Consider the following 26,519-nt stretch of genomic DNA (forward strand, 5'->3'; position numbering starts at 1 on the left):
CAAGAACCAAGGTCCAGCTGGGATGGCAGCGGTCCTACATGCTGAATGAGGACCTGCCGGGTTGGTGCATTGCCTGCCGATTTTGCCTTGAGACGCTGAGCTGACACGACACTGGGGTGAGTTGCTACTGCCTCGATGGGCATCATCAGCGGGTATCGCATCACTACACCCTTGGTGACCTTCTGCCGAGAATCCAGTTCCTCCAGGGTGAAGGAGCGGTCTGTCTCCATGACTTTCTTCAAGGTGATATGCATTTCCCTGTTGATAGGAGTCAGTATTGGTTCTCCCCTCAGGTTGAACCATATCTTGAACCTCAGTTTGTGCCGTGTTTCCAGGTGTGTAACCTCGCCATAGTGGGTTTTGTGTTCCCCATAAGCCTTTACCTTGAATCTGGAAGGTGATTTGAGCTGGTTTACCTGCTCCTTGGAGGGACGGCGTGTCTTACTGTTCACATTGATCCATCCTTCCGTATTCGCTGGCTGCATGGTTAGGCTTGTCAGAACTGGAGACTTTTCCTCTGATGACACGGAGTGATCACGCAACTTCTTCGCTAGGATTGCGCCCCACATTTCTAAATCCGAGTCGTCCATTTCTAAATCCGAGTCATCCGTCGTGTCCCTGGAACATCGTGACCTCTTCCTTTCGGCAGAAGCCATGTGTCTGTCCACGTGGTGCTGGACTGTGATGCTGAAGTTGAACGATTATTGTGCTAACATACAGAGGAACGAACGAACGAACGAAAGTTCAGGTAAGATCCCAAATGGGATGAGCGGGGAAGACGGGACAGACGAAGAATAGTGCTGGAGAGGAGTGTTCTTAGTCGTAGAAAATGAGCCAGGGCTTAACCCAGCAGCGAAGGCGATCGTGGGACAGATATTGAGAAGAGAAATTCAGGCTCTTCTGTTAGGACTCCAGTGGGGTGAGCGAGGAGGAAGGGACATGCGACGTTTAGGGCTAGAGAGGAGTGTAGAACTGGGCCATGTCTTAACCCAAAAATGCTAAGGCAAACGTGGGTCAGAGAATGGTACCTGTCATAGAAGGTACCTGTCAGCGGATCCAAGGTTATTTGTAAGTAGGGTTAGGAGCAGGATCATGCAAGGAGTAGAAAAGGTTGTGTTGGTTTGTGGGTCTGCGAATGTCTTCGTCAAGGAGAGAGGTCCAGTAGTCATGTCGTGTCTCAAGTTTGTCTATCTGTCTGTCACTGAGCCTCTTCCAGTACAGATTCAGCGCAGGGATGTCTAACTGGGCATGGAGAGACTCGCTTGTGGCGAACTCCTCCCATCTGACATCAAGCACCCAGCGCAGCGCCTTGTTCTGGACACGCTGCAGTTTAAGTAAGTTTGTTTTTGCTGCAAGAGAGAGGGCTAGAGGAGAGTAAGTTATCAGAGGACGTATTAGGGATTTGTAGAGGTGTAGTTTGGTGCGTTGAGAGGCATGTTTCAGCTTGTAGAGGCCCGCAAGGGCCTTACTAGCTATTGCATGCCTTGAGTGAATGTGTCCGTGTAAACGAAGAAGGTAGTCAAGATTAACGCCAAGGACAGTGACAGATTGTGTGATAGGGAAGTAAGTGCGGGTGTCAGCTGTTCTGAGTTCGACAGGTAATGGAGGATCACGTTTCCTGTAGTTAAAATATGTAATGCTGGATTTAGCTGCATTGGTTTTGATCCTCCATTTTTGTTCCCAGATGGCTATCCTGTCGACCTCATTTTGTGTTTTGTGTGTGAGTGTATCTATATTGGCATGAGTGATAAGTTGTGTAATGTCGTCTGCATAGGCTAGTGTGATGGAGTTGTGGTATACAGGTGTTGGAATGTCATTAGTGTATAAAATGTAGAGGGTAGGGGAGAGGACAGATCCCTGGGGTACTCCGGCTTTTAGTGTGAAGTAGTCAGAGTAACAGCCTTGGAATTTGATTCTCATGGTACGGCCGTCTAGGAAGTTGCAGAGGAGTTTACGAGTAGTGAGAGGCAGGTTGAAGTTAGTTCAGAGTTTGTACTTGAGCCCTTCGTGCCAGACAGTGTCAAAGGCCTTTTCAACGTCTTTTGCAACCAGGGCTGTCCTGTTTCTTTGTTTTGTGTTGATGTGGATGTAGTTGAGAATGATGTTAATGGCATCCTGTGTGGATCTGTGTGTTCTGAAGCCAAACTGGCCATCAGAAAGTAGAGAATTGTGTTCCAGGTATCTGCGAAGGCGATGATTGATGAGTTTTTCAAAGAGTTTTCCTAAAGTTTCGAGGAGGCTGATAGGGCGATAGTTTCTAGGGTCAGAGTGGTCTTTATTGGGTTTAGGAAGGAGGATAGCAGTAGCAGCTTTGAAGAGGGAAGGGAAGTATCCAGAGGCAAGGGAGGCATTGAGGAGGTTTGTGTAGGCAGTAATGATAGAGTCAGGAAGGTGTTTCAGGATAATATGGTTTAGGCCAGAAGCACCAGGAGCCTTGGGAGGAAGGTGTCTGAGGAGAGTTTTAATGTCTGTGTTGGTGAAAGGAGTGTCGAGTTCTTGGGAGGAGGTAAGAGAGTCTAGATGTATGTGGCTGTATATATATAATTGATAAGGACCTGCCTCGCATGGGCCAGTAGGCCTTCGACAGTGTTCCTCCATTCTTATGTTCTTATGACATTCCCCAGGTCACGTGAGTCACACCTCACTCTCCGCCTATATATATAATGTCTTTCTACCTCTGTATGTATGTATGTATGTCTTCGACATACATACATACATACCTTCGACATACATACATACCTCTGTATGTCTTCGACATACAGAGGTAGAAAGACATTATATATATAGGCGGAGAGTGAGGTGTGACTCACGTGACCTGGGGAATGTCATAAGAACATAAGAATGAAGGAACACTGTAGAAGGCCTACTGGCCCATGCGAGGCAGGTCCTTATCAAAACCACCTCTACCTATGATGAGGATGGGTAGACGATGAAATCATGTGACTCCTGTGTTGTTGGGTTGGTGCTGCTTAAGTATCATGAATGCCAATGTTTTTGAAATTTTGTAGTTTCCAGTGTTGCGTTCTATAGTGTCGGTGACGGCGATTAGTGAGGCTTCTAGGCACCGTCGGCGTCTGAGGTCTGATTCGGTGAGAACGAGTTGTGCCTCATTCCAGTTCATCAAATGCCCCGTGGAGTCTCTGTGTAGGACACAGGCGTACCTTGCATCGTCTCTGTTAGAGGCATTTTGATGCTCATTCAGGCGGACTGCAAGATCTCTGCCTGTCTCGCCTACATATTTCTTGGGACAGAACCCACAAGGGATAGTGTAGACGCCTGCTGTAGAAGTTAGAGGTGTGGGGCTGCGTTTCGTAGTGAGGTCTTTGATAGAAGATGTGTTTATGGTGGAAACGTTGATGTTACTCATAGCAAGTGCCCGGCGAGTATTCGTGGCAACATCACCACATGGGAGTACTATGAACTGCTTAGGGGGCTGTTCCATGGGCGGTTTGTTGAGGATAGCTTGTGCCTTGAGTCTGCAATCTCGGATGAAGAAAGATGGGAACTGAAGACGTGTAAAGGCTTGTGTTATGTAAGTGCATTCTTCTTCTAGAAAACAAGGGCTGGAGATGCGAAGAGCTCGCAAGAAGAAGCCAATGAGGACTCCTCTCTTAGTGCGGGTGTCTTGGTGTGAATAAAAGTGTATAAGATCGTCCTTGTTGGTAGGTTTTCTATACACTTTGAAGAGAAGTTTGTCACTGTCGGGAGATCTGCACAGTAGAACGTCGAGGAAAGGAAGTTTGCCATCATTTTCGAGTTCAAGCGTAAACTTTATTGATGGTTCAACTGCATTGATCTTGTTGAGAAGGGCCTGGATATTGAGACGTCTCGGATAGAAAACCAATATATCATCAACGTATCTTAGCCAGGTAACGGTGTTGGGAATGAGGGTGCTAAATTTCTCTGTCTCAAGGTTTTCCATGAAGAGGTTGGCAAGCACAGCACTGAGCGGGCTGCCCATTGCCATCCCAAAGCACTGTTTGTAACCGTTGTCCTGATACTTGAAGAAGTTGAAATTAACACAAAGTTCCACTAGATTGATGAAATCTAGAAGAGGTAAAGAGAGGTCGTGGTTTTCAGTGAGCCTCTGTCTCAGAATGTTGATTGCAGCGTCAGTAGGAACGTTGGTAAAGAGGGCTGTGACATCGAAGGAAGCCATCATGCTTTTGTTTTTGACATTCAGGTTGGAAATTCGAGAGAGAAGGTCACCTGAGTGTTTGAGGTGGGCTTGACTGATGGTGCCCAGAAGCGCTGAAAGTTTATTTGGCAAGGTGGCCGGCTAGTCTGTGTGGTGCACTCCCTATGCCCGAAGTGATAGGCCGTAGTGGGATGCCAGGTTTGTGTGTCTTAGGAAGGCCATACAGGCGTGCTGGTTTCGGTTGACCTGGTAAAAGTTTAAGTAGTTTTTTGCCTTGTTCTGATTTTCGTAAGATGCTACGAGCCTTTTGAAGAAAAGTTCGTAAGATGCTACGAGCCTTTTGAAGAAAAGGTGGTCAGTTCCTCAGTCTGGAGAAGAGCATTGTTCCATAGTCTGAAACAATATGGAGTTGAAGTGACAGGATGGAGCCTTATATAGCGTTCTTACTTCTACTACGTCTCACCTCCTGGCGCTATATAAGGCTCCATCCTGTCACTTCAACTCCATATTGTTTCAGACTATGGAACAATGCTCTTCTCCAGACTGAGGGACTGACCACCTCAAAACTTTAAGGGTGATGGACTGATTACATCGTCTTCAATTCTCTTCTGCTTCTATCAACTTTTCTGTACTCGACTGAAGAAGCCTACTGTGTAGGCGAAACGTTTCGAAATAAAGATACCTAACTGTTGCATATGTGTCTTACCTAACAACCTGTCGGTATTTTATACCACTTTAATGTTCAATCTGTCAGACACTGCAACACAAGGGTATCTTGGTACAGACCTGAAATCAACTTCGACAACCTCTACTAGTGAGAACGGCTGGATTTGAGAGGGACCTGACCTCCCAACATCTGCGTTCTTACTTCTACTATGTCTCACCTCCTGGCGCTATATAAGGCTCCATCGTGTCACTTCAACTCCGACAACTCCAAACACATCATCGAAAGACACAGTCGCTCCTCACCTCAAGAAGTGTTCCTTCGATCCCCGTCGGGGAGGGGAACCTATAATCATCGTACCAGCGCCTGCCTTACTCCTTTATGATGTTTGCAAACCGTGTAAGGATCAAACCCAACAGTGGAGTAATAAATGACTCGACTAAGCTTGCCCTTGCTGCCGCTGTAAAGACTTGCCTACAGGTTAAATTTACAGCCATCCACTCGACGAAAGACTCATTCATCGTCGTCTGTACTGACGATTATGAAGCCTCAAAGCTGATCGCCGACACTTCTATGAAAACCCTCAGAGACCGACAGTTCACCATCTCCCCTTCACCTTTTTTGCTGGCGAAACGTTCCGTTTTCGTCAAACGGCTGGACAAACTCGTCACTTCTTTATCGACTGAGGATCTCAAGACCTCGATCGAGGAACAAAATACCTGGGCGTCGATTGAACATATCACCAAGATCCCCAACGCCTCTACAATGATCAAGCTAACCTTCTCCAACATCGATATGGCTACTAGAGCGCTGTCTGACGGCCTAGCTATCTCGTACTATCATATCCATCCAAGTCACATAGAACCCGAACGTTTCGCCCACATCTCGCCATGCTGGACCTGCTACTCCTATCACCACTCAATGCCTGACTGTCCTCTGAAAGGGAACAAGTACTGCACAAACTGCGGTAAAGACGGCCATGACTTCAAGGAATGTTCTACTACCACTACGTCTCCTACCTGCCTCAACTGCAAAGGTACTCACCACACCCTTGCAGCAAAATGCCCTCTACGTAAAGAAGTTCTGTCTAAGAAAATCATTGAAGAAACCAAGAACAACTCTAAATCGCCAACATACGCCGCCATTGCAAAAATTCAATCAGATACCACCGAACTCCTTCAAGCTACACAACAATCATCTCCACGTAGCCAGTCCCTCTCTGCTCTTCCTGACGCTGCTCCATCCAAGGTGCTATACTGTATGATGTATGCACACCTCACTAATGCTGCAAACCCTGGCTCATTCAACACCACAATCAATGAACTGTTTCGCCTTAACAACATGCCAAACTTCAACTTTCCAGACTCGCCACCATCACAAGACCTCCTCAAGTTAATTCCAGACATTGTTAACTTCACCTCAACCCCTGGTCCTACTCGTATCTCCGACCAAGACTCTACTCCAGAACCAACACCACCGTCTAGTGCCACCTTTCACCACCCACCACCAGCCCAACAAATCACAACCGACCAACACTCCCTGCTTCCTCTCAACACAGTCACAGATGACGAAATAGTACCAGAACATTATGAACAACCCTCGGACAACAACGAAGTAATAGTCGAAGAAGTAACCGAAGAAGAAACCACAGGCAACCGTTACCTAAGCCAAGCCTTTAATGAGTCTCTAACCTTCTACACCACCCCCAACCTCCCAACCGAAATGAGCGCAGCTGATATGCTCCACTTAATGAAGGAGGGAGCCGTTAAGTACACCTGCACCAAACCTCACCAAATTCCTTTTGAAAACGCACTATCTTACCTCGTGACGAATCTGAACTGCTCCAACCTCAGAATGCAACTATTCCACATGTCCAAGAGAGACTTCAAAAGACTCAAGAGTGGCTCCATCACCAGCGAAGTGTAGCCAGACACTCAACACACTTCCGCAACACAACGTGAACCTCCCGACACCTGACGTCCAAACCAGCTCTTCACCTCAGCCTGAAGCATATCAGCCAGCGAGCACTGTCTGCAGTCTGCTCTCTCCTCTATGTCCTCAACGTGCCCTCTCTACACTACCTCGCAGTGCTACGTAGCTGGGTTTAGCCCTGGCTCTTTCATCTACAACTCAAGACCTTCCTCTCACGACTATTCATCGTCTGTCCACACTTCCCCACTCACCCGGAGTCCCAACAGAAGAGCCTGCTATGTGTGTTCTCAATGTCTGTCCCACGATCGACTTAGCTGCTGGGTTAAGCCCTGGCTCTATTTCTGCAACTAAGAGCACTCCTCTCCAGCACTGTTCTTCGTCTGTCCCGTCTTCCCCGCTCATCCCATTTGGGATCTTACCTGAACTTTCGTTCGTTCGTTACTTCAACTCCATATTGTTTCAGACTATGGAACAATGCTCTTCTCCAGACTGAGGGACTGACCACCTCAAAACTTTAAGGGTGATGGACTGATTACATCGTCTTCAAATCTCTTCTGCTTCTATCAACTTTTCTGTACTCGACTGAAGGAGCCTACTGTGTAGGCGAAACGTTTCGAAATAAAGATACCTAACTGTTGCATATGTGTCTTACCTAACATCTCACACACTTCTATTCCAGTCAAGATACTAAGACCAAAAGAGGCATCATTATCTGATTCTTCCAAAGAGCGTTCCGAATCTGTAATCCTGAGTTTCTTGACAAGGAATGTACATACATTCACCAAACCTTCACTGATTTACATTTTCCTTCCTATTTCATCACAATTTTCAAGGAAAGAGCTCTTCAGATCATTAATTCTCCACGCACCAACACAGTTATAATTCTTCCCAACAGCTTTGAACGTTTCTAAAGTACTTGCACAAGCTAACACTAGAGTTGCCATCGCTTCCAGCACTTTAATAAAGGACCTAACTAGGACAAAATCCAAGCACTATGAACCAGTCAATGCAGGGGTTTACACTATACCCTGTGGAGGCTGCGACAAGATTTATGTAGGTGAAACAGCAAGAAGCCTCGACACCCGCCTCAGTGAACACATTTATGCATGTAGGAACGATAACTTGAACAACGGCTGCGTACAACACCGAAATTCCACCAATCATCTCATGAAATTCAGGGACGCCCGATTAGTGATCAAAGAAACTAATTTCCGCAGACGCATGTGCCTTGAATCAGCACTAATCGCTGTTTCTAATACAATTAAACAAAACAAAGGCAGCTTCACCATCTCTGAAGTCTTAGCAAGAATCCTCCTGAAAGCAGTAAAACCTGCCATCACATAGTCTCTCCTGTTAATGCTACACAAGCACATTACAGAGAATGAACATTGAAACACCTTCTCCAACCCAGCCTCCAATAGAAATATTTGTCTAACCTATTTTTCTGTTACCCAAGTAATGTCGGTATTTTATACCATTTTAATATTCACTCTGTCAGACACTGCAACACAATGGTATCTTGGTACAGAACAGGAAACAACTTGGACAACTTCTACTAGTGAGAATGGCTGGATGTGAGAGGGACGTGACCTCCCAATGACTACATTCTTACCTCTACTAGTGCCCTACATCTCACCTCCTGGCGGTATTTAAGGCTCCATCCTGTCATTTCAACTCCGGCAGCAAGGTACCCCACTAAGGAGACGGATATTGACAACCATGACACAAGATCCAACTCTCTTCACGGACTACTCCTGGATCCGTTCGTTTTGTGCTGCTGGGCGGAAGCTGCTGCCTATACAACTACTTGAGAAGAGTTGTGACCTTCCTGTTGCTAGGTATCATCCACCACCTCCCTGGCGCCCAGATCCAGCCGATGTTTGCGTCATGCAACTACTTATCTCTAAGCGTCTCTGCAGTCAAGACACCCTCAGCAATCATGCTGAGACAAGCATGGCACTGGCAGAGGGAGGCACATATGTAGTGTATTTCACAGATGGTTCTGTCGACCCTGACAGGAAGACAGCAGCAGCTGGACTGTACCACAATGGTCACACACAAGGCTGGCGACTCCCTGACCACTGCACGATCCTTCAAGCTGAGCTGGTGGCGGTTCAGCAGGAATTGTCACATGCCCTACGACATCGACTCCGACCTGTCATGTTGATTCCACCTCTGCAATCAACTCCCTCTCCCATCCTCAACCACAGGACAATGTTCACCTCATCACATCGATCCTGAGCATAATGACAGCCTTATAAGTTCAGGGTAACAGATCGACATTGAACTGGATCCCCAGCCATGCTGGCATCCGGGTAAATGAGGCGGCAGATGATGCAGCCAAGACAACCACAGACTATCCACATGTTGGGATTGATGTCCCCATCAGCCTACGACAGACCAAACTGGTGGCTGCCAGAGCCATGAAACTTATAGGGAGGTCTTAGGTGATACCCCATCTCAACAGTGGTACCGAGCAGCGACTCAGGAAGAACCCCCTCCATATGATAGAAGCTGGTCCAGAGCGCAGCGTACCGCCATCCATCGGCTTCGTTTGGGCTTTCCTACAGCCAAGATGATGGTAGACAAGGCTGAGGAGGAGATGTGCCAATACTGTCCAGCGCCCCGTAACACACTATTTTCTGGAGTGCGAAGTTACTAGGACACTCCACAGGCAACTAGCACTGATATCCCCTCCCGAAGAGGACCCAGAGATGACTGCGGCCACACTAGTGTACCATTGAATCAATGAACCAGACAAGCTGTTGCCCGTAATAACGACGTATCCTCCTCCTCGCTAGTGTCCACAGTTAGGAGTACATATGGTGTTGTCGCTTATGAGATGCACTAGATGAACTGACCAGAAGAGTGCTTGAGCAGCATACATCGCATCATTGTAGAAACCTTTCTACCCTCGGGAGCCAGAGACGGGTCATCGCAAGATTGAGACTCGTGCCAGGATTACGGTCTTGGCGAACATTATACATACATACTTTCTTCATATTGTTTCAGACTATGGAACAATACACTTCTCCAGACTGAGGGACTGACCACCTCAAAACTTAAGGGTGATGGACTGATTACATCGTCTTCACGTCTCTTCTATCAACTTTTCTGTACTCGACTGAAGAAGCCTACTGTGTAGGCGAAACATTTCGAATAAAGATACCCCCTTTTACTCATGTGCAAGTTAGTTGTTCTACCATATTGTATTACTATTACTACTACTACAACTTATATCACTACTACTGCTACTACCACTAGTATTGCACCTCACTCTGAGCCTACATATACCCTCTGTGTCCATGTACTGTTTGTAACGGCTTGACAAAGCTCCTGGACAGCGAAACGTTGCCACAATAAAATGCCATATTAGTTGCACTTGTGTCCTTTTACTTTACAGATAAGATATCGTTCAGATTTTTAACCCCGGAGGGTTAGCTACCCAGGATAACCTAAGAAAGTCAGTGCATCATCGAGGACTGTCTAACTTATTTCCATTGTGGTCCTCAATCTTGTCCCCCAAGATGCGACCCACACCAGTCGAGTAACACCCAGGTACCTATTTGCTGCTAGGTGAACAGGACAACAGATGTAAGGAAACGCGTTGAAATGTTTTCACCCCACCGGGAATCGAACCCGGGCCCTCCGCGTGTGAAGCGAGAGCTTTAGCCACCAGACCATGATGACATTCTTCAGATCGCTTTTTCTCTCTATGCTGGAATATTGCTGCACACTAACAGCACCTTTCAAGGAGGTGGAATTTCTGACCTAGAAAATGTACAGAGAACTTTCATGGCATACGTAAGTACGATAAAACACCTAAATTACTGGGAACGCTTGAAGTTCCTCGACTTGTATTCCCTGGAACGCAGGCGGGATAGATACATAATTATATATACTCAAAAAGAGGGAAATTTTTTCCCAGTAAAAGTAGGCCTTAGACAAGGATGTGTGATGTCACCGTGGTTGTTTAATATATTTATAGATGGGGTTGTAAGAGAAGTAAATGCGAGGGTCTTGGCAAGAGGCGTGGAGTTAAAAGATAAAGAATCACACACAAAGTGGGAGTTGTCACAGCTGCTCTTTGCTGATGACACTGTGCTCTTGGGAGATTCTGAAGAGAAGTTGCAGAGATTGGTGGATGAATTTGGTAGGGTGTGCAAAAGAAGAAAATTAAAGGTGAATACAGGAAAGAGTAAGGTTATGAGGATAACAAAAAGATTAGGTGATGAAAGATTGAATATCAGATTGGAGGGAGAGAGTATGGAGGAGGTGAACGTATTCAGATATTTGGGAGTGGACGTGTCAGCAGATGGGTCTATGAAAGATGAGGTGAATCATAGAATTGATGAGGGAAAAAGAGTGAGTGGTGCACTTAGGAGTCTGTGGAGACAAAGAACTTTGTCCTTGGAGGCAAAGAGGGGAATGTATGAGAGTATAGTTTTACCAACGCTCTTATATGGGTGTGAAGCGTGGGTGATGAATGTTGCAGCGAGGAGAAGGCTGGAGGCAGTGGAGATGTCATGTCTGAGGGCAATGTGTGGTGTGAATATAATGCAGAGAATTCGTAGTTTGGAAGTTAGGAGGAGGTGCGGGATTACCAAAACTGTTGTCCAGAGGGCTGAGGAAGGGTTGTTGAGGTGGTTCGGACATGTAGAGAGAATGGAGCGAAACAGAATGACTTCAAGAGTGTATCAGTCTGTAGTGGAAGGAAGGCGGGGTAGGGGTCGGCCTAGGAAGGGTTGGAGGGAGGGGGTAAAGGAGGTTTTGTGTGCGAGGGGCTTGGACTTCCAGCAGGCATGCGTGAGCGTGTTTGATAGGAGTGAATGGAGACAAATGGTTTTTAATACTTGACGTGCTGTTGGAGTGTGAGCAAAGTAACATTTATGAAGGGATTCAGGGAAACCGGCAGGCCGGACTTGAGTCCTGGAGATGGGAAGTACAGTGCCTGCACTCTGAAGGAGGGGTGTTAATGTTGCAGTTTAAAAACTGTAGTGTAAAGCACCCTTCTGGCAAGACAGTGATGGAGTGAATGATGGTGAAAGTTTTTCTTTTTCGGGCCACCCTGCCTTGGTGGGAATCGGCCGGTGTGATAATAATAAATATACTCAAAAAGTCCTAGAGGGATTAGTACCAAATTTGCACACGAAAATTACTCCCTATGAAAGCAGAAGTCTTTGCAGGCGATGCAACATCCCCCCAATGAAAAGCAGGGACGCTACTAGCACGATAAGAGACAACACAATAAGTGTCAGGGGCCCAAGACTGTTCAACGTCTCCCAGCATGCATAAGGGGATTACCAATAGACCTCTGGCTGTCTTCAAGAAGGCTCTGGACAGGCACCTAAAGTCAGTACCTGATCAGCCGGGCTGTGGTTCGTACGTCGGTTTACGTGCGGTCAACAGTAACAGCCTTGTTGATCAGGCCCTGGTCACAGACCGAGCCGTGGGGGTGTTGACCCATGAAACCCTCTCTAGGTATATGCATGACCTACTTTCACTTGTGGATTTTTTCACTGGTGATATCATGTCCGACTGCCTCGCCTCTCATTCTCTGCTCATTTGCTCTACTTTTATCAAGACTGATGGACTGAACACATCTACTCCCGGCTGAGGGACTGATTACCTCATACTTCCCATTTTCACTGTTCTCTGTACTGGACTGATGAAGCCACTGGCTGGCGAAAAGTTTCCATAATAAAGAAATACAAGTGTTGCTCATATGCCTCCTTCATCAATTTGTCAGATTTCTAAGCCATTTATATAATAACTGGAGACAGTAGAAGTAGCTTTGATGTTGATCATCTTGTTAGGTCCTCATCAAATCCAGTCCTTATCATTCAATTTTTTTTCAAACATATTCTTAAAGCTACCTAAAGTATAAACTTAAACAACCCTTCTAACCCATACTTTGCAGCTCCCCTTAAAAATTAAATTCTTCTTGCTCATACATTTGTTTAACTTGTTTGTAAAACTGCTTAATGCTTTAGCCTCAGTGATGTCAACGACTTGTCTCTTTCCTGTCTAGTACTTTCTTTTGTCCTATCTAAATCTAAACCTACTAACACTTCTTTATATAACTCAAAGAAGTCAGTTAGCCTTAGTACACACAGTTATTCGCTTCTGTGTTGGCTTTAGATTTCTGCTCACCATATCACCCAAGTCCTTTTCACATTCTGTATGGTCAAACTTTATACTGAGTTCATAACTGTCAGGGTTATTCACAGTCCCGAGTAATAGGATTTTGCATTCATCTGCATTGAACTACATCTGCCACTTATCGGACCACCACTGACTGTAGCTTGTCCAAATCTTCCTGATGTTTAAAAGTATATTCCTCTGAATCTATCATTCGGCCTATTTTTATGTAGTTAGCGAATTTACCGATGTTCGCAAAGAGAGGATGAGGCATGGAGCAAATTCCTCCCACCAAAGTGTATCAAGGATGGCACTACTGTACTGGGGTTCAGCACAGCAGGTCGCCCCTAACATACCATCATCAGCAGACTCAGGTTGGATGAATCCCCTTATGGCCATTATGTCGAGCAGGACTTCTCGAGAACTCTTTGTTCTGTGGGCACAAAAATAACTTGCAGAGGTGCAGGCAAGTGTAGAAAAGCAGCTCTTAAGTGTATAGTATGGTGTCTTTGTGATGGGGACAGTGATTAATAATATGGCAGTCAGTGTATATAGAAGTGCTTGTGAAGGAATTGGGCTCGAAATAATTTTTTTACCTAGGCTGTATTACATGACAAAATAGTCATAAATTTTATTATTTGTTGAATCAATTATACTGTATAAACTAACTTGACTACGAGAACATGGTGACAGATACTCCATATATAAAGTTACTGTGTGTGGTTTCAAAAATATAAAATAAAATAAGCTTCTAGCTAATAATGGTGCATATAAACATCCAAATTATTCTATGGTACTATGGGAACATAGGCTATTGCTCTCATTGTAATAGTTAAGGACCTAGCATAGAAAATAGTTTTTATAATAATGGCAGCATAACAATGGCCATCGTCGACAGGGGACATCTCCAAAATGTCTCCACCTCTCATGAACATCAGAAGCACATAATCTATGAATGTGCCAATCTTCATGCTTTCATAACAAAATGAACCAGTTATCATTTGTTTCCCACTTATCGCTTGGTCTATAAGAGCTCAATCATCCATCCGCTAAGTGTAAGACAGACAAGCCAACGGTTCTGTCTTCCGCCCGCTAAGCGTGAGACAGACACGCTAAAGGCTCCGTCTTCCGTCCATTAAGTGCTAGAGACCCCTCAAGGGAGGTATTATGCTGGTGAAGGGCTCTTGATCTAGGGAATTGGATCTGCTCCAGTTCTCTGAATTAAGCCTTAAGGCATTCCACTCCCCTCCCCCACAGGCGCTGTATAATCCTTACGGGTTTAGTGCTCCACCACGATAATAATAATAATTAAGTGGTACACAGACACAGTTCATAATCGATCCTCCGTCGGCTTAGTGCTAGACAGACAGGCTGCCCTTGCTGCCAAACATTGCCTCCATACAATAGACATTGTGTTTATTGCTGATGCTGGAGTCCAGCGGTTTAATTACTACTCGTAACGAGGGTTCGAGTGGTAATTAAACCACTGGTAAAATCCCGGGGAAAACTAACACATGTTGTCAGCAATAACAACCAGTTTTTTCCTATTAATGTAAACTCTATTTCACTGTTAATAAAACTTTTATAACTTCAATATTCATAATCTGGCAGAGACGTATCAGTGTCTTGCCCTCTTGATGTTACTTAAATCAATATTATTGACGTGCCTAATAACAAGACGTGGTCTTACTCAGGTCAATATGCATGTTGCTGGTAATAAGTAGTCTATCGACTACACGAGGGGTTATTGAGGCTACAAGTAACCCGTTTACCATTCAGGGTTGGTTGATTAATTGCATTTATAGCCTTTCGACTACTTGAAGGTCGTTAAGGCTAGATAAAACCTATTCATTAGCTGTCAAGAATAGTCTAAAGAGCAGGCACGATGCGGCCCACGGGATTAAGAGGGAGTGATGTGTACGAATGGTATATAATACCGACAAGATGAGAGTAAGACACATGTGCAACATCTGGGTATCTTTATTGTAGACGTTTCGCCATCCAGTGGCTTTATCAATACAAATTCTAGGACATAACTTGAAGACAGTAGAACTATGTACAGAAGATGAGGTAATCAGTCCCTCAACCTAGGAGTAGGTGCGAACAGCACCATAGTCGACTATGGTGCTGTTCGCACCTACTCCTAGGTTGAGGGACTGATTACCTCATCTTCTGTACATAGTTCTACTGTCTTCAAGTTATGTCCTAGAATTTGTATTGATAAAGCCACTGGATGGCGAAACGTCTACAATAAAGATACCCAGATGTTGCACATGTGTCTTACTCTCATCAAGAGGGAGTGATGTTGAAAAGCAGCAAGTTGAGAGACAGGGCCAGGATCTAAGGTACGACCCCGACAACCACATATAAGTACGCGCGGGCGCACGCACACACACACACACACACACACACACACACACACACACACACACACACACACACACACACACACACACACACACACACACACACACACACACACAAACCATACCCCGGCCGGGATTGAACCCGCGGTCAGAGAGTCTCAAAACTCCAGACCGTCGCGTTAGCCACTAGACCAGCTAGCCACAATAAGATTCGTCCAACTAGGTATATTTCTACACCATAGGAAGGCTAGCATAGGCACCACTGTGACCACAAATGCACAGCATAGGCACAGTGGTGCCTATGCTAACCTTCCTATGGTGTAGCAATATACCTAGTTGGACGAATCTTATTGTGGCTAGCTGGTCTAGTGGCTAACGCGACGGTCTGGAGTTTTGAGACTCTCTGACCGCGGGTTCAATCCCGACCGGGGTATGGTTTGTTTGCAATCGTGTCATTACGATTTCGTGAGTCATGTTGACGGCAGTGAGGGGACTTGAGTTAGAGTTCGTCACGGCCACGCTAACTGGAGATTCGTCTGTAAAAACTTGCATTTGTGGTCACAGTGGTGCCTATGCTAACCTTCCTATGGTGTAGAAATATACCTAGTTGGACGAATCTTATTGTGGCTAGCTGGTCTAGTGGCTAACGCGACGGTCTGGAGTTTTGAGACTCTCTGACCGCGGGTTCAATCCCGGCCGGGGTATGGTTTGTTTGCAATCGTGTCATTACGATTTCGTGAGACACACACACACACACACACACACACACACACACACACACACACACACACACACACTCCAGTATGGGCCTGACGTACGCGGTGTACGGTGTCTTGAACGATTCCTTACTAAGGTATCGGAACGCTATTCTCAGGTTTGCCAAGCGCCCATATGCTGCAGCAGTTATCTGGTTGATTTGTGTTTCCGGAGACGTGCTCGGTGTTATACTCACCCCAAGATCTTTCTCCTTGAGTGAGGTTTGCAGTCTTTGGCCACCTAGCCTATACTCCGTACGTGGTTTTCTTTGCCCTTCCCCGATCTTCATGACTTTGCATTTGGCGGGGTTAAATTCGAGAAGCCAGTTGCTGGACCAGGTGTCTAGTATGTCCAAGTCTCTTTGAAGTCCTACCTGATCCTCATCTGATTTAATACTCCTCATTAACTTCACATCATCTGCGAACAGGGACACTTCTGAGTCTAACCCTTCTATCATGTCATTCACATATACCAGAAATAGCACTGGTTCTAGGACGGACCCCTGTGGGACCCCGCTCGTCACAGGTGCCCACTGTGATACCTCATCACGTATCACGACTCGTTGCCGCCCTCTCAGGTATTCTCTGATCCATTCAGTGCCCTTCCTGTTATATGCACCTGATCCTCTAGCTTCTGCACCAATCTTCTGTGAGGAACTGTGTCGAAGGCGTTCTTGCAGTCCAAGAAGATGCAATCAACCCACCCCTCTCTCTCATGTCTTACTTCTGTTACTTTATCATAAAACTCCAGTAGGTTTGTGGCACAGGATTTGCCTTCCATAAATCCGTGCTGGTTTGCGTTTATACTCTTGCTCCGTTCCAGGTGCTCCACCACTCTCCTCCTGATAATCTTCTCTAAGATTTTGCATACTATACACGTCAGTGACACTGGTCTATAGTTTAGTGCCTCTTTTCTGTCTCCTTTTTTAAATATGGGTACTACATTTGCCATCTTCCATACCTCAGGTAGTTGCCCAGTTTCAAGGGATGTGTTGATTGTGGTTAGTGGCACACACAGCATTTCTGCTCCCTTTCTAAGGACCCACGAGGAGATGTGTGGTCCCATTGCCTTTGAGGTATCAAGGTCCCTTAGCAACTTCTTCACCTCCTCAGTTGTGTGTATGTCATCCAACACTTGTTGGTATATTCCTTGTTGGCGTCCCCCTCTGTTCTGTCCACCCAGAGGCCCTCCTGTCCCCACTGTAAATGCTTCCTTAAATCTCTTGTTGAGCTCCTCACATACCTCTTGATCGCCTCTGGTGAGTTCCTCACCTTCTTTCCTCAGCCTGATCACCTGGTCTTTGGCTGTTGTCTTCCTCCTAATGTGGCTATACAGCAGTTTCGGGTCAGGCTTTCGATGCTATGTCCTTTTTGTACCGTCGCTGGGCATCCCTCTTTATCTGTGTATACTCGTTTCTGGCTCTTCGACTAGTCTGTGTGTGTGTGTGTGTGTGTGTGTGTACTCACCTATTTGTGGTTGCAGGGGTCGAGTCTTAGCTCCTGGCCCCGCCTCTTCACCGGTTGCTACTGGGCCCTCTCTCTCCCCGCTCCATGAGCTTTATCAAACCTCGTCTTAAAACTGTGTATGGTTCCTGCCTCCACTACGTCATTTTCTAGGCTATTCCACTGCCTGACAACTCTATGACTGAAGAAATACTTCCTAATATCTCTCTGACTCATTTGTGTCTTCAACTTCCAATTGTGGCCTCTTGTTTCTGTGTCCCCTCCCTGGAACATCCTGTCTTTGTGCACCTTGTCTATTCCATGCAGTATTTTATATGTCGTTATCATGTCTCCCCTGACCCTCCTGTCCTCCAGTGTCGTCAGGCCGATTTCCCTTAATCTGTGTGTGTGTGTGTGTGTGTGTGTGTGTGTACTCACCTAGTTGAGGTTGCAGGGGTCGAGTTCTAGCTCCTGGTCCCGCCTCTTCACTGGTCGCTGCTGGGTCACTCTCCCTGAACTGTGAGCTTTATCATACCTCTGCTTAAAGCTATGTATGGATCTTGCCTCCACTACATCGCTTCCCAAACTATTCCACTTCCTGACTACTCTGTGGCTGAAGAAATACTTCCTAACATCCCTGTGATTCATCTGTGTCTTCAGCTTCTAACTGTGTCCCCTTGTTGCTGTGTCCCATCTCTGGAACATCCTGTCTTTGTCCACCTTGTCAATTCCTTTCAGTATTTTGTATGTCGTTATCATGTCCCCCTATCTCTCCTGTCCTCTAGTGTCGTCAGGTCGATTTCCCTTAACCTCTCCTCGTAAGACATACCCCTTAGCTCTGGGACTAGTCTTGTTGCAAACCTTTGCATTTTCTCTAGTTTCTTTATGTGCTTGGCTAGGTGTGGGTTCCAAACTGGTGCCGCATACTCCAAAATGTTCCTAACGTACACGGTGTACAGAGTCCTGAACGATTCCTTATTAAGATGCCTGGTCCTCATCTGATTTAATTCTCCTCATTAATTTCACATCATCTGCAAATAAGGACACTTCCGTCATGCCATTCACATGTACCAAGAATAGCAGTGGTCCTAGGACTGACCCCTGTGGGACCCCGCTCGTCACAGGCGCCCACTGTGATACCCCATCACGTACCATGACTTGCTGTTGCCTCACTGTCGGGTATTCTCTGATCCATTGCAGTGCCTTTCCTGTTATTCGTGCCTGATCCTCTAGCTTCTGCACTTATCTCTTATAAGGAACTGTGTCGAAGGCCTTCTTGCAGTGTGTGTGTGTGTGTGTGTGTGTGTGTGTGTGTGTGTGTGTGTGTGTGTGTGTGTATTCACCTAATTGTGGTTGCAGGGGTCTAGTCATAGCTCCTGGCCCCGCCTTTTCATTGGTCGCTACACTGTCCACTCTCTCCCTGCATCATGAGCTTTATCATACCTCTTCTTAAAGCTATGTATGGTGTGTGTGTGTGTGTGTGTTGTGTTAAAGCTAATATGGATTACTTAAAGGGTCATTCATCTGTTCGCCATCAGTCAGGAAAACTGTAACTACTAAGATAGGGATTATACTCTCAACTTACGATATATATCTCTTCGTTTACATATTCTTCTGTTCCATAAGACGACGCTGGTCACACGAGGCGTGGGATGTGACACTTCTTTCAGACAAGAGAGAGAGCGAGGCAGGAGGTGGCAGTGAAGATTGAGGCTGCAGTTGTGCCAAGCAGCTGCTGGCGCCAGGCTGGCCAGAGCAGGAGGACTCAAGTCAATACTCCCTCGTCCACCCACTCCTTGTTCACGCTACCTGCCTCCTCCCTCCTTACCCTCCATACTCCACATTCTTTTTTTCACGTGGTAAGGGTCATGTACACGGGGAGATCGGGTACACGTGGTGTGGGTCAGATACATGTTGTGAGGGGGGGAGGTCACATACGTTGTGAAACAGGTTGCCGGAGGGGTCATGTGCACATAGTGAGGGTCGTGTACAAGTGGTCACGTACATGTGGTAGGGGTCATGTGCACGTGGTGAAGGTTAAGTATATAATGTCATGTACACGTGGTGAAGGTTAAGTATAAAATGTCATGTACACGTGGTGGAGTGTCATGTACACGTTGTGGGGGTCATGTAGGTCATGTACACGTTGTGCGGTCATGTACACAATGTGGGGGTGATGTACTCGTGGTTAGGTCAAATACACATGGAGGAGGGAGTGATACACGTGGTGGAGGGAGCCAGATAGACGTGGTGGAGGGAGTTGGATACACGTGGTAGAAGGAGTCAGGTACACGGTGCTGAAAGGAATGAGGTACACGTAGTAGAGTCAGACACACGAGGTGGAGTCAAATACACTTGATGAAGCGAGTAAGATACACACCCGCGGTACAAGGAGTCAGATACACATCCGTGGTACAGGGAGTCAGATACACACCCACGGTACAGGGAGTCAGCTACACACCCGCGGTACAAGGAGTCAGATACACACACGTGGTGGAGAGACTCAGTTACATACACGTGGTGGAGGGAGTCAGATACACACACGTGGTGGATGGAGCTAGATACACATACGCTGACGGGAGTCATACACGTGGTGGAGCCAAATACATACAAGTAGTGAAGGGAGGCAGATACACGTGGTGGAGTCAGATACTTGTGATCACACACGTTGTGGAGTCAGTCATGTGGTGGAGGGAGTCAGACACGCGTATGGAGGGAATCATACACTTGGTGGAGGGAGTCAGTTACACGTGGTGGAATTAGATACACGTGGTGGAGGGAGTCAGATACACCTGGTGGAGGGAATCAGATACACGTGGTGGAGGGGGTCAGATACACGTGGTGGAGGGAGTTAGATACACTTGGTGGAGTCAGATACACACACGTAGTGGAGGACGTCATATACGTGCACATGGTGGTCACATACATGTTCTCATACACGTTGTGGAGGGAGTCAGCTATACGTGGAGGGAGTCATACACACGTGGTGGAGTCAGATACACATAGTAGAGGCAGATACACGTGATTGAGGGAGTCAGATACACGTTTGGGGAAATCATGCACGTTGTGGAGCCAGAAAAACACGTGATGGAGTAAGATATACACTCATAGTGGAGGCAGGCCGATACGCACACGTGATGGAGTTTGTCAGATACATAAACGTCGTGGGAGTCATATAAGATAATATTTCGTTCGGATTTTTAACCCCGGAGGGTTAGCCACCCAGGATAACCCAAGAAAGTCAGTGCGTCATCGAGGACTGTCTAACTTATTTCCATTGGGGTCCTTAATCTTGTCCCCCAGGATGCGACCCACACCAGTCTACTAACACCCAGGTACCTATTTGCTGCTAGGTGAACAGGACAACAGGTGTAAGGAAACGTGTCGAAATGTTTCCACCCGCCGGGAATCGAACCCGGGCCCTCCGTGTGTGAAGCGGGAGCTTTAGCCACCGGGCCACCGTGGTGGGAGTCATAAATACGTGGTGGAAGAAGTCAGATACACGTGGTGGAGATAATCAGATATATACACGTGGTGCGAATCAGATACACATGGTGGAGGAAGTCAGATATACACACTTGGTGAAGGGAGTCAAGTACACACACGTGGTGAAGGGAGTCAGATACACACACGTGGTGAAGGGAATCAGATACACACACGTGTGGAGGAATCATACACGTGGTGGATGGTTAGATACATACACGTGGTTGGGTCAGATACACGTGGTTAAGTCAGATACATATAAGTGGTGGGAGTCAGATACACGTGGTGAAGGGAGTCAGTACACACACATGATGAAGGGAGTTAAATACACACACGTGGTGAAGGGAGTCATACACACACGTGGTGAAGGGAGTCAGATGCACACACGTGGTGAAGGGAGTCAGATGGACACACGTGGTGAAGGGAGTCAGATACACACACGTGGTGAAGGGAGTCAGATACACACACGAGGTGAAAGGAGTCAGATACACACACGTGGTGAAGGGAGTCAGATACACACGTGGTGAAGGGAGTCAGATATACACACGTGGTGAAGGGAGTCAGATACACACACGTGGTGAAGTCGGATATACATATGTAGTGAAGTCAGATACACACACACGTGGTGGAAGGAGTCAGATACACACACACGTGTGGAGGAATTATGCACGTGGTGGATGGTCAGATACCTGCATGTGGTGCAGTCAGATACACGTTTTGGAGTAAGATACATGGTGGAAGGAGTCATACACGTTGCGGAGTCAGGTAAATACACATGGTGGAGGGAGTCAGATACACATGGAAGAGGGAGTAACATACACATGGTGGAGGTTGTCAGATACACGTGGTGGGGATACTGCGTACAGAATCTCATCACCCACAGCTCAACTGGTAAACAAAAAACACAATTGTTACTCTTTATATCGAATTAAAACGAGTCACGACTTCCCCCAGGCCTCTGCTATATAACACCTGATCTCAATTTTGAATCTGTCGTCTCACAAATACCCAAATAAATAAATACCCAAAGTGCTTGGTCATGGTTTAAGCTGTTCCAGTAGTTGATACAGACCTAGAAAAAAACATGAAAAAGAACATAGGGGAGAAGGGGATACAACCCTTCTCCAGGAAGATCTCCCAAAATCGACCATTTCCTCCACCTTGATTCCTATTTAATAATATAATATAATATAATATCTTTATATACTACAAATACATGTAGAAGGTATACAGTCCTATCTAACATCAATGACATCCTACTATATAGAAAGCCGCTTGTTATGCTGAGCATTTCGAGCAAATTAGGTCAGTTTTCCTCTCAGGATGCGACCCACACCAGTCGACTAAAACCAAGGTACCAATTTTACACTGATGCATGAACAGGGACAGTAGGTGTCTTATGGAAACACGTCCCTTATGTTTTTCAGCCGTGCCGGAGGAGATTCGAACTCCGGAAAAAACTCATAAATCACTATTTTAGCCTAAGTTAGCTGTTCCCAGCATTCAGTGTGTGGGAAAGATTTTTTATACTCCGCACACCCATTGCAGACCCATTCTCTCGTGTCTAAGCCAGAATTTGCACTATGAATTACACATACTAACTAGTTCATCATAGAATCTGATCAATATAATGTAGTAGTACATGGACAGCTTGTGGGTTAAAGTGTAAACATTTCTGATATGTGGGTGGGACAGAGAGATGGAGAGACAGTGGAGCCCAACGAGAAGGCTTCTGTATTTTGTTTTGAGGAATACTGTATTAGTACTGGGATGCAAGGTATTCAATATTGTCAAGGATCACAAAAACATTTTACAAATCAGTGTAGTGAGGAAGCTGGTTCCGTGATCAAGAGCAAGCAGTAAACAGCTGTCTTTGAGAAAGAAGCCAGCAGTAACAACCTGGTTGATAAGGCAAGCACCAGACAAGCCTGGCCAAATCTGAAGGCATATGAAAAACAGAGACACAAAAAAATCCCTTGGATTTCTTGTGCCTCTGTTTTTCATATCTTGGAGTGCCCTGACGCAGCACAATCTGAACTGAACAGAAGTGCCACTTCTCCGGGAAACCACCTTCTACCCTAGCAGGTGAGAACCTCCTGGGTGACACCGAAAGAATTAACCAAGATAGGCTTAGCAAAATTGTTTATTTTGACATAGAGCACCAAAGGAGCTAATGCCATTCAGCTGTTAATGACAGTGGAAGAACTGAAAAGAACACCAGAAATTCTGTACCTTCTAATGCCACGCGTGGAATTCATAGGCAGCCTTCGGTACTCCCGCGACCATGAGGCCTGTTGAGTAAGTAAGTAAGTTTATTCAGGTGTACACAAATACAGTTACATAGATTATCATACATAGCAGCATACGTGTAGAGAACCTAGGATAACCCAAAAAAGTCAGACAGAGTGACTTATTTCCATAAGGAAGGAGCACGGCATCTGACCTAGTAGCACAAGCTAGCCAGGTCCAACTTACCCCCACTCACACCCACTCATGTATTTATCTAACCAATTTTTAAAACTACACAACGACTTAGCTTCTATAACGGTACTCGGGAGTTTGTTCCACTCATCCACAACTCTGTTACCAAACCAGTACTTTCCTATATCCTTCCTGAATCTGAATTATTCCGACTTAAAGCCATTGCTGTGAGTCCTGCTTAGGCTAGATATTTTTGGCACGCTATTTACATCCCCTTTATTAATTCCTGTTTTCCATTTATACACCTCAATCATATCTTCCCTAATTCTACGCCTTTCTAGAGAGTGCAGATTCAAGGCCCTCAGTCTATCCTCATAGGGAAGATTTTTGATACATTGGATCAATTTTGTCATCCTCCTTTGTACGTTTTCAAGTGCATTTATATCCATTCTGTAATACGGAGACCAGAACTGTGCAGCATAATCTAAATGAGGCCTAACCAAAGATATATATATAGAGTTGAAGAACAACCTGAGAACTTCTATTATTTATACTTCTTGATATGAAGCCAAGGATTCTGTTAGCTTTATTGCGAACACTTATGCACTGTTGTCTTGGTTTCAGATTACTGCTAACCAGCAATATAAAGATTTACATTATTTAGTTTATGTGTGGCATGGTTATATTCCTGTCCAACATTTAGAACTTTGCATTTGTCTATATTAAACTGCATCTGCCACTTTTCCGACCACTGCATCAGTCTATCCAAATCATCCTGGAGTGCTCTAATGTCCTCATTAGAATGAACTGGACGGCCTATTTTTGTATCATCAGCAAATTTGCTTATGTCGCTATTTATTCCCTCATGACTCACGAAATCGTAATGAGTTACCTGGAGTTACCGGGAGAGAGTTCCGGGGGTCAACGCCCCCGCGGCCCGGTCTGTGACCAGGCCTCCTGGTGGATCAGAGCCTGATCAACCAGGCTGTTGCTGCTGGCTGCACGCAAACCAACGTACGAGCCACAGCCGGGCTGGTCAGGAACCGACTTTAGGTGCTTGTCCAGTGCCAGCTTGAAGACTGCCAGGGGTCTGTTGGTAATCCCCCTTATGTATGCTGGGAGGCAGTTGAACAGTCTCGGGCCCCTGACACTTATTGTATGGTCTCTTAACGTGCTAGTGACACCCCTGCTCTTCATTGGGGGGATGTTGCATCGTCTGCCAAGTCTTTTGCTTTCGTAGTGAGTGATTTTCGTGTGCAAGTTCGGTACTAGTCCCTCTAGGATTTTCCAGGTGTATATAATCATGTATCTCTCCCGCCTGTGTTCCAGGGAATACAGGTTCAGGAACCTCAAGCGCTCCCAGTAATTGAGGTGTTTTATCTCCGTTATGCGTGCCGTGAAGGTTCTCTGTACATTTTCTAGGTCAGCAATTTCACCTGCCTTGAAAGGTGCTGTTAGTGTGCAGCAATATTCCAGCCTAGATAGAACAAGTGAGTGTCATCATGGGCTTGGCCTCCCTAGTTTTGAAGGTTCTCATTATCCATCCTGTCATTTTTCTAGCAGATGCGATTGATACAATGTTATGGTCCTTGAAGGTGAGATCCTCCGACATGATCACTCCCAGGTCTTTGACGTTGGCGTTTCGCTCTATTTTGTGGCCAGAATTTGTTTTGTACTCTGATGAAGATTTAATTTCCTCGTGTTTGCCATATCTGAGTAATTGAAATTTCTCATCGTTAAACTTCATATTGTTTTCTGCAGCCCACTGAAAGATTCGGTTGATGTCCGCCTGGAGCTTTGCAGTGTCTGCAATGGAAGACACTGTCATGCAGATTCGGGTGTCATCTGCAAAGGAAGACACAGTGCTGTGGCTGACATCCTTGTCTATGTCAGATATGAGGATGAGGAACAAGATGGGAGCAAGTACTGTGCCTTGTGGAACAGAGCTTTTCACCGTAGCTGCCTCGGACTTTACTCTGTTGACTACTACTCTGTGTTCTGTTAGTGAGGAAATTATAGATCCATCGACCGACTTTTCCCGTTATTCCTTTAGCACTCATTTTGTGCGCTATTACGCCATGGTCACACTTGTCGAAGGCTTTTGCAAAGTCTGTATATATTACATCTGCATTCTTTTTGTCTTCTAGCGCATCTAGGACCTTGTCGTAGTGATCCAATAGTTGAGACAGACAGGAGCGACCTGTTCTAAACCCATGTTGCCCTGGGTTGTGTAATTGATGGGTTTCTAGATGGGTGGTGATCTTGCTTCTTAGGACCCTTTCAAAGATTTTTATGATATGGGATGTTAGTGCTATCGGTCTGTAGTTCTTTGCTGTTGCTTTACTGCCCCCTTTGTGGAGTGGGGCTATGTCTGTTGTTTTTAGTAGCTGTGGGACGACCCCCGTGTCCATGCTCCCTCTCCATAGGATGGTAAAAGCTCGTGATAGGGGCTTCTTGCAGTTCTTGATGTACACGGAGTTCCATGAGTCTGGCCCTGGGGCAGAGTGCATGGGCATGTCATTTATCGCCTGTTCGAAGTCATTTGGCGTCAGGATAACATCAGATAGGCTTGTGTTAACCAAATTCTGTGGCTCTCTCATAAAAAATTCATTTTGATCTTCGACTCTCAGTCTGGTTAGCGGCTTGCTAAAAACTGAGTCATATTGGGACTTGAGTAGCTCACTCATTTCCTTGCTGTCATCTGTGTAGGACCCATCTTGTTTAAGTAGGGGCCCAATACTGGACGTTGTTCTCGACTTTGATTTGGCATAGGAGAAGAAATACTTTGGGTTTCTTTCGATTTCATTTATGGCTTTTAGTTCTTCCCGCGATTCCTGACTCCTATAAGATTCCTTTAGCTTAAGTTCGATGCTTGCTATTTCTCTGACCAGTGTCTCCCTACGCCTTTCAGATATATTGACCTCTTTTAGCCGCTCTGTTATTCTTTTCCGTCGCCTGTAAAGGGAGCGCCTGTCCCTTTCTATTTTACATCTACTCCTCCTTTTTCTTAGAGGAATAAGCCTTGTGCATACATCGAGCGCCACCGAGTTAATCTGTTCTAGGCATAAGTTGGGGTCTGTGTTGCTTAGTATATCTTCCCAGCTTATATCAGTTAGGATTTGGTTTACTTGGTCCCACTTTATGTTTTTGTTATTGAAGTTGAATTTGGTGAATGC

Source organism: Cherax quadricarinatus, chromosome 5 (genome assembly GCF_038502225.1).
Source record: "Cherax quadricarinatus isolate ZL_2023a chromosome 5, ASM3850222v1, whole genome shotgun sequence".
In the NCBI taxonomy this organism is placed as follows: Eukaryota; Metazoa; Arthropoda; class Malacostraca; order Decapoda; family Parastacidae; genus Cherax; species Cherax quadricarinatus.